This window comes from Anneissia japonica, unplaced genomic scaffold (assembly GCF_011630105.1).
Source record: "Anneissia japonica isolate Jap-2015-1 unplaced genomic scaffold, ASM1163010v1 scaffold13089_len49261_cov121, whole genome shotgun sequence".
Classification (NCBI taxonomy): Eukaryota; Metazoa; Echinodermata; class Crinoidea; order Comatulida; family Comatulidae; genus Anneissia; species Anneissia japonica.
Window position 1 is genome coordinate 15,360 of NW_022750092.1, and position 9,873 is coordinate 25,232.

At 35.2% G+C, this 9,873-nt stretch overlaps 1 protein-coding gene across 7 annotated transcripts in view; it reads left to right on the top strand.

Annotated features, from left to right (window-relative positions):
* The window catches only part of LOC117121251 (sorting nexin-25-like), a 34,479-nt gene that overhangs the window by 7,530 nt on the left and 17,076 nt on the right, over positions 1 to 9,873 (top strand). For 2 of the 7 annotated variants that reach the window (XM_033266386.1, XM_033266387.1), the window contains exon 8: positions 245 to 451. The gene's annotated coding sequence lies outside the window, so the exon portion shown is untranslated. Of the gene's footprint in view, positions 1 to 244; positions 452 to 1,905; positions 2,089 to 2,571; positions 2,743 to 3,168; positions 3,427 to 4,776; positions 4,900 to 5,928; positions 6,398 to 9,873 lie in introns of those variants that run through there. The other 5 variants (XM_033266385.1, XM_033266383.1, XM_033266381.1 and 2 more) reach the window with 5 other exon arrangements.

Genomic DNA, 9,873 nt, shown 5'->3' on the forward strand with positions numbered 1-9,873 from the left:
ACGAAACGTAGGAGAGTAACCCATAACCTGTCTCTTATACACATCTAGATGTGTATAAGAGACAGGCTATTCAACTACACATTCAACCACACTCTTAATCAATTGCTAATACACGTTGCCACAACATTTTGATTTGTTGTTACGCCACTATAATAAATATAAAAATATGATAAACATAATATAAACAAGTATATAATATAGATATAATAAATACTCTGTGCATTATTAATTGTTTTCCTTCTAGGAAAGTGTCGCTTTGCAAAAGCTCACTGTGAACGGCGTATCAGGCAAGTTGGGGCCCCGAGTATCAGAGGTATTTCCGCAACTGGGACGAGGAGGATGGCGTGGGACCAATGATGGTCATTTTACTGGAGGAGATATTCCAGGACAAACAAGCATTGGAATAATTCAACAAGTTTCTTCAGAAGGAAGGAAAGGATGACCTGTTGAAGTAGGTTTTTGGAACACATTTCATTCTATATTTATTTGAACACATTATTATCACAGGTGTCCCAAGTTTCCTGCGTATCATGAGAAGCTCCTGGAAGCACTTCTTCAAACATGCAATTATGAAACATGTAGACTTGACAACTTGACTTTGATGATTAGTGTCCAAAATTTACTACAAAATTTACTACAAACACGTAAAATATAGTTACGAGCCATTATCGTTATTATATAAATTTGGTACAAATGTAAGCCGCTCCGGACCTCTTTGTTTTTTTTCCTTCCTATTTTTTTTTGTAGACTTCAATAAACAATAACATAATTGTAATATTAGTTACTACTTGCTATATTTAAATATTATCAAATATTATTATAAACTTAGAGGATTATTCCCATAATATTTGTAATTTTAAATTTATACTTAAACAATTATAATTATTAACTCTAAATGTTAATTGACATAGATTAGATCAATAAAAAATAAACGTAGTTCTCCATATCTATTCTTTAATAAGAATAACATTTTTCAAACTTCTAATATATTTTATATAGCCGGAGTTAGTTTCGACCTAGGCAAACCTTGCTAAAAAGGTGCACTTTCTCCATCAAAATGCTTCTTCTAAGAATGGAATGACCTGTTTGAAGCACAAACTCCTGTAGACCAAGCCCAGTACCATTACGATTTTTGTCGTGCGAGAAATCCACTCATGATGCATTATTACGAAACGTAGGAGAGTAACCCATAACTCGCGGCTGAATTGCACATGGGCATGATTCATGACTAACTAGCAGCCGTAAAGAGTCGCTTATCAGATGTGTACACTGGACCTCCATTTCCAAGTCCTTTTCCGAGAAGACTTGGTTTAAAGAACCAAACTATTGGCGAGGAGCGGCTGGAACCACCGCTGATGTTAGGGCTGTAGTTAGCGGCGCCCCTGCCTTGATACTCGACTCGTCTATAGGGGTCTGAAGTGTCCCGCAACCTGTGAAATTCAGACAGCCTCCTGCACTTACTCAACCAAGCAAACTTTTTTTTAAACTAACCCAACTCCCAAAAACTAATGATATTTGCATGTTTTTACTGCTGTATTATTCTGAATACAGCTTGCGATAGGTATCACAAAGTGAGCAAAGTATAATTGGATGTGTTTCGTAAGCTCATTTAACCAATCTTTCGGAAGTGCCCTCTTTCAATTTGTGCCCCCTGTTATCATGGTGGTGGTGGTGGCAGGTGCTGATTGCGGTGGTGGTGGTGTTTGTGGTCATCAGTGGTGTCAGTCATTTGCGATGGTTGATGTGGTGGGGAAGTAGGCTGAAAATAAAGGAAGATAATATGTTTTATGGAATAACATCTAAATTTCCATGAAAGGAGGGAATGGAGGAAGGGAGTAATTTATATATATATAGTATAGGTAAATATTACTGTTTACTAAGAAAGATTATTGTAATATATTTTAGAAAATCTTTGGCAGTATATATCAAGTTTTGACACAGTCGAGAAGTACTCGGCCATTCAACAAACAGAAAGCCCAAGTTGCTAAAAACCCAGTTTGCTCCTTCAATGAATGGGATCCTTTAGAAGAAGTGATCGTCAGACGAATTGAGAACGCCACCGTTCCAGAATTAACGCCAGAAATCTAGGTAGGCCGGTCATGAATGCTAAAATAGACTCTGTGACTGATAATCGGAAAACTTCAAACTTCATTTTCGTCCGTACTGTACTATACTGTAGAGAAAATGCAGCGGGTTTTTTTTTTAGCTTAAGGCTTAGCTGGCATCAGACGCAACCACAGCCGCAAGCTGGCGTTGACGCAAATAAAGAAAACGAAAGACGTCCATTCCATTTAATTTAACTTTAATTTCTTTCTATTGTGAGCAAGATGAGCTGCGTTAGGCATGCGAGCTGCTAATTCATGGCTTAACCTTTTACACAGTGGTAACTTCTTGAGATGAAAAGCTATGTCCCACATACTCAAAAGGAAGGGGACCTAATCTATCGACGAATACGATGGCCCTACTGACTATGGGAACCAATGACGCAAGGGTGGTTATGGTTTTGATTGTGTTGGTCTGTAAAAACGTCATAATATAGTAACTCTGTTTCTTTCTAATTCTTTACTTAAGGCTGTCGTCCCCGAAAAAAGTTGGAATTTTTTTAAAGAGATCACAAGAGGAAGGCTTCGTTAGAGATTGCGGAGTTTTGCCGAATTTTTGAACATGAAAGAGTGAAGGTTCGACGGCCGGATGTACTTGATCATTTGAAATCGTATTCCTCGCCTGATTTCAGCTCGACAGGTAAGTAAACTGACGGCCTGACAAGTTCATTCAAATGCTAATAGGACAATAGTATATTAGAATTTACTATGCATTTTTATTGTTGGTGCCGCACAGTAGTGTTGGGTCTGAGATATATCTGGCCTTAAAAACAAAAGGGTTTTGTATCCAAGGTACACAGGGTTATCGTGAGCAGCAACAAAATGTGGCTTGCAGGTTACACTTTGCCCACGGGTGAGTCGTTGAATTAACATCCTACAGTACCTTAAAAGGTGTCTTCATGACACATTCGACGCTGTCAATTACCAATTCAATGATTGCCAAGTGTTAATGTGTGTTGGTATATTCATGTGACAAGTGGTAGGCCTAGATTGTATTCGTAATCTCTGTTCAATAATGATTATAATATTTCTGTTTTATATGTTTTTTTCTACTGTACTAATCAAGAGTGGTACATAAATGCAGCCATTCCCAAACCAATAAGATCGTTAAAAAAAAATATGTTGGTATGTAGGATTGTATTCAGCGATGACACGTGATCTTCTGCTTGTGGTTGGTGGAGAAATCATTGAAAGTCCAATGGCATGGAGATGTCTTTTCTTTGAATATCGTGCATACCGCCGTTTGATGAAAGAATATTTCAGAGAGGGCGCCAAGTGGACAACAGCCCCTAAACCACAAATGAGCGATGAGCTTTATGACATGGTAGGTACTATACTATGATGTTTTGCATTATGCTTTACAGTAGATGTTTCTATAAAGAGCCTTTCAATTTAACATTTTCTTCTAATAAAAATTGTTAAATGTGGCGTGGTGTTGCTGTTTCACTGTTACCAATGCGCCATCATGTACCTACACTGCACATGTTACCAGCGGTGGCGCCAGAAATTTGCCGACAATGGATCTGACATGTTCAACGGAGGGCTCCGAGCAGGAGCGACAAAACCTCAGTCGACGGCCGGAATAAAAACTCTCTTGTAGGGTTCATGGTGAGAGCTTTTATGGCTTAGTATGGTCCAAAATGTGCTTTTAGACCACAATATTAGGATTGGCATTCAAAATAACGTCATTTTGATAGGCAAATCATTTCTAATTTTTGATCCGACGACTTAATAGTCGCGTGCGTCGGACGATAGGGGATTTAGGTCTGTCCGATGGGGGGAAATTCCCCTGTCCCCGCTCACTCCACTCCAAGGATGTCAAATGACAAGTGGCAGAAACAAATTTTGTTTATGGAATCAGAAGTACCACCAACAATTGGAAAAAAAAAATCATAGAGATGATATGGAAAAAGCACAAGTTCTATCAGTAATCTATCAGGATCGTTAGGCAAAAAGGTAAAAGAGAAAGCGAAACTGCACGAAGAAGTAGACTTTTGGGGTATAAAATGATGATGATAATCTGTCTATACTGAGGAATTTCTTCAAGGTCTTTCCAACTTTACATGGTTCTCTTTATTTCTTTCTGTGCAAAGAGTTGTTGGTACTTGTCTAAATGTCTCTTTCACTTTCCCTGGAAATATGCTTTGCTAGAGTTTTCCGATCGACTCATTCAGCTCCATTTTCTTTAGTTCTGAATTACAATTTTTATACAAAATTTACTTTCTATTGTATCTGGTCACCAAAATGGTGTTTACACTCATATGCGAAAAGAGACTTCACACACTGGAATTAAAAAAGACAACTCTATTGACCTTTTCTTTAACAGTTATGGATGTTTTTGTAAGAAAATTTGTAAAATTGTATAAGATGAATTATTGTTACTGTTATTATTATTATTATTAATATTATTATATTAATCATATTGCCATATTTTAATGTTTAATATTTTAATCCATTCTGTAAGTGGCGGGTTTCCCGCTGTAGAATGAGAGTGTAAATAAATAAATAAATTTAAAAAAAGGGGATTGTGTCATTATTGTTTAATTTTCTCTTTGCAAAATATATTGATGCAAGGCCAACACAACTAACAAACATAAATCAATGGTACACTAATCTTGGTCAGAGTTTGAACTCGGTTATGAATTGTAATATTTATTTATTAAACCTTTTATAGGGTTATATTGGATCCCATGAGAGACTAGAATTACCAGCTAGAGGTCAATTTGTGACGACAGAATTTGAACCTTGCTTCGATGCTGCTGATTTTCAATGTGCTGGAAAGGACAAGTTAAGTCACGTGAGTTCTATATTGTTTATGTTGTTTTACTGTTATACTGTAGGTCTATAGTAAATCACTTTTCAATAAAACGTTTTACTGAGGATACCAATCTTGTTATTTACAATCTCAGACAACAAACCGAATGGGTGTTGAGTGACTTCTACGATGCTCCGATGCATATAGATGCATCCCTGTGCTTATTGAGACCTGACCTGGTTTTAGTCAACCCAGAAAGACCTTGCTATCAGATAGAGCTGTTCTCAAAGGCTGGGTGGGATGTTGTTGAGGCATCTCATCCAGTAACACCAAGCGGTATATTAAAAGATATATCAAATGAATATAATGATGAATTATATCAGAATATGCCTTGGAAAGACTTTTAGAAGCCAGTCATATTGTTATTGGTTTTTACATTTTGAAATTGTTGATCTTTTTACCTTTTCTTACTTTCAAATCGTAAATAATTCTTTTTTAATTTTAACAGAGTGTCCTTTTTAAAAAAAAATTATTGCTGTTCTTCCTTTTAGCAATTGAATGTTTCGTTTGCAGGATTCTAATGGAAATATGTTTCTTTGAAACCTTTTTGGGCTATTCCTTGCTTTCTGAGTTTTTAATTGTATTTGCTTTTCCTTGTCTTGTCTTCATTGTTTTTGTATTTTACTCTGATTGCTGAATAAATTCAAAATCAAATCAAATTGCTCTTGTAACTCTCATAATGATTTTGAGAATTTGAAGAAGAAACTTGAGAAGAAGTGATATTATGATTGTATTATGATTGTTGTTGTGATTATGACAGTAGCTGTGATTGTCACTGTGACTTTGATTTGACTGTGCTGTGTCCTTTGCTGTTGCTGTCGTTTTTTCGTTGCCATCCTTGTTGCAGTGAACATCATTGCTACATTATCATAATATTTTCTATTGTCAGTACAGTAGGTCTACAGTGTCAGCTCCATCATTATCTGTTTCAGTCAATAAAACGAACACAAATTTCAGTGTAATTTATACAATTATATTTCTATAAGACTTTCTTCTGTGCACCTTTTACAGATCACCCGATGTGGTTTTCTTCAACATGGATGTCAATGAATGTTCCGATGTTGGACCATAACCGGTGGTTGTAGATGCAAACGAGATTCCTACTCAAAGACTTTTCGAGAAACTTGGTATGGAATGCATCAAGGTTGATTTGCGTTTCGCTGGTTCTCCAGCAGGTGGCAGTCATTGCTGGACTTGTGACGTCAGACGAAACGGTTCTTTAGAATCATATTTCTAAAATCTTCACTATATTTATACTGGTGGATATAATTAATTGTATTTTATTTAATACTTTGAGAATATAATATGAAATAAATAATATATAGAATGGTTGACCTCTGGTAATTTGTACTTAACATTTGTTCATATTTGTGAAGCTTAATTACATTACACAAACTTTATCACAAATAATAAACAGGACTACATATTTTGTTTTAACTATTAAAAATATTTGCACTCACAAAAGTAAACAAATAAATATTACAAACTAGTTACTTGTTCTATTTGTTTATTACATATTATTGTGTATTACTTACGTGTTTGCTTATTAATTATTATTGTTACTTAATTTCATATATATTTTATTCGGATAAGTATTATACCAAAAAAAAGCAAACAATTTGCCAACAAAAATTGTGTTAAATGAAAGCCTAAAAAAAATAATAGTGAATTTAATCATTTTCTAAAGAGTTTCCAGCTATGTTTGACAAAAAGCAAAAGATACACGAAACAAGAACATTTCATTCATCAATTTAAACATACAAAGTTCAGTTAGTAGACCAGTGGGACAGGGGCGCCGAGATGCGGGAGAGGGCAGGTCTTTTCCTTTGGGTAGAACTGGGCCACGAGGTTCTAAACACAATTTGTCGAGAAGTGAAATAAATCAAATTAAATGTTTACAGAATATGGGACAACACAAATCCGCTTTTCTGTATTTATTAGAACTGTAGCAATAATAGTAATCATAATAATATAGATACTATATTTTTGTATATGTCGTTACTTTTATATTCTTTGTAATTGTATATGTCTTTATACCTGAATAAATATCAAACTGTATGATTTCCTCAGGGCTGATGGTTTTCACAATTCATTTGGCTATTTTGAATATTTGTAGCTTTAGATCCATTGTTTGGTATTTGTTTGCCTTTTTAAAACAGTTATAAATCTTTTAGTAGGAATGTTCAAGTATATCATTCCTACTTTCTGTATTTACTGCCGATAGACGATCAGGAGCATTAGAGTGAGAGCTGATGTTAGCATGTGTTCTCTTGGTCCCCGGTTCAATTTCTACAATGGCCCATAAGGGACACACTGCAAACAAAATGAAATGCTGCAAACAAAAAAGTAATAATGCAAAAAAAAAAGGATAAGAAAAACGAAACGCTGCAAACAAAAACAAAAATCACCAGCAAACCAAAAATAAAACGCTGCAAACAAAAATTAAAAGGAAACGCGCATTTCATACTCATGACAACAAACAAGAGTCGGATGACATCAGTGGACAGAATAAAAGCCATTTAGTCTGATGTACATTTTTTAAAGCTTCGTGATGGTGTGCTGAGAAGTGTCAGGCATTAATCCTGGTTCAGCCCATGTATAAATTTATTTTATTTTATTTTTACAAATAACTACTTTAAATGGAATATATACCGGGTAATTGAAAGTATTTCTTAACACAGGATAAACTGAACACGTATATTTTTCGGGAGGGTGCGGGCAACCCCTTTCCAACTTGCTATCGTCGAATTCCCACGCTAGCACGTCTCACTTTTTTTCCCTTTTTTTTTTTGCTCCTCCTGGTTCCCCTCCTCTAAGAATTAATCAGATACGTTACACATTTTGAAATGCTCATATAACTACATTTATAAAATTATGAATTTGTCATCTTTCGATAAATTACAGATTTTGAATGGTTTGTAGAAATTTTATTACTAAAGACTTTAAATTTGCTTTCGGAAATTGTAGGGTATAAATAATATCCAACGACTATAGGATAATATAGAATAGTATTATTTAAACGCCAATAAATTAGCAATAAATATGTTTTATAGATGACAGTCTCTTTTATATCTCCCTGTATGATAGGGGATTCCCCGCATTACCGACACGTCGTGTATTATAGAGGGCGTTCTTTCTACTTGGTAAAATATTTTTGTGATTGCCTGGTATGGGCAGCACTGATGGAGGCATCCTGATGAGTTTGAATGTGGAACAAGTTATATTGGCGCAATACAACAGAAAGTACTATTGATCGCATCCCATAATCAGTACCGTACAACAGGAAATAGAAACTAAAAGCCAAGTGCTTTCAAGTTTAAGTTCAAAGTAATTTTTATTACAATTTGTAAACAAATTGAAACCTAACAATTAAAATCGAAAGAAAAACAGGAAAAAATAAACCGCATAAAAATATAAAAAATTCAAAAACCATCTAAAAATGAAAAAATAATACATTCTCCAAGAAATGAAATGTACGCTGTCGTGATTGTTTACAATATTTCGACTGTTTATTGGGTGATCATCTGAAATAAGAATTTATCTATATTTTGCAGGCTTATATGCAGTAATTACCAAACGTAATAACCATAGAGAAAATGGAATCTATTTTCTCTGTGGTATTAACCAAATACACGACATGATATTATAGAGGCGATTTATAATAATACTATGCAATAAGTACCAAAATTATTTTCCAATTTAAAGGCATGATATTATGGCGGTGATTCCTAACAATCCGTAAGAGGATCAACGATACCTAGGCCTACATAAACAAAGAAAACTCCTTTAATGCTTTAAAGTCCATTGTTGTTCGAATAATTATTGAAATTCCTCTATAAACAATATGATAGACTGGCTCTGAGAGTTGTCAATTATATACAAGTGTTACAAAATATAAAATTTAATTGATTGTTTGAAATCATCACAATAGACCTTTCCGGGTGTCACACTTAACAACTGACCAATCAGAACAGCGTGTTGTCCCACGAACGCAAGTTAACGCGTCCTGTCGACTTGTGGGATCTTAGCAACAATATCCAAGGGGCGGGGCTTAGCTGAAATGTCCATTCCGTGTATGATCAAGAAGAGTGTTTCTTACGTTGGTGAATTCACCCTCAATAAATACTTTTATATCTAGGAGTTAATGAATTTTTTACAAGAAAGATCCATTAAATTGTTATTTTATTAATTTCGGCAAATATGAAACAAAAAACGCAATACGGTACAAATTTGAATGCACCAGGGAGTGGCAAAAGAGGTCTAAGAGAACAACTGTCACCATAAGGCGTGCCACTCCAACACTAAGCTTACAATATACATACAAACAATATTCAATACAGAATTACTAGAAATTAAATAAGCCTATATTTTTAAAATGATTTTTTAAAATATCTTTAAAATTTGACCAGCTATCACATAAAAAAAAATCTCTAATTTTGACTGGTAGCCCATTCCATTTACGAATAAATCTAGTCTGAATATATACAATATAATTAGGGTATAGGTGCTTTCCAATATGATCAAGTATCGTCTCTAGAAAGAACGTGGGCCAAGGCTTATTCTTCACGGCGGGCCAAGAATACAAGTAAGAAACAATAAGTCTTGTCATTATAGTGCATCTTTCTGTACATGTTGCCTTACTCTCAGGCGCGGATCCAGAAATGTCCAAAAAGGGTGGGGTGGGGCGAAAGTGGGGCCGATCGAGATAACACTAGCCAAGGGGATCCAGGGGCATGTTTTCTAAACACCCGTAAATAACCTCTGAGGTGTTTTGGGCAATAAATTATTTCTCTGTCTTTCTTTCTCTTTTTTTTTCTTTTATTTTGACTTTGCAAAAAGGGGGAAGGCAGGCCAGGCCAGGCCCCCCGCACCCCCTACCCCACACTTAATGAGCCCCTACATGGTTTTACAATAATCGCTATCATCTTGGACATTTAAAGTAATAAACAACGGAGC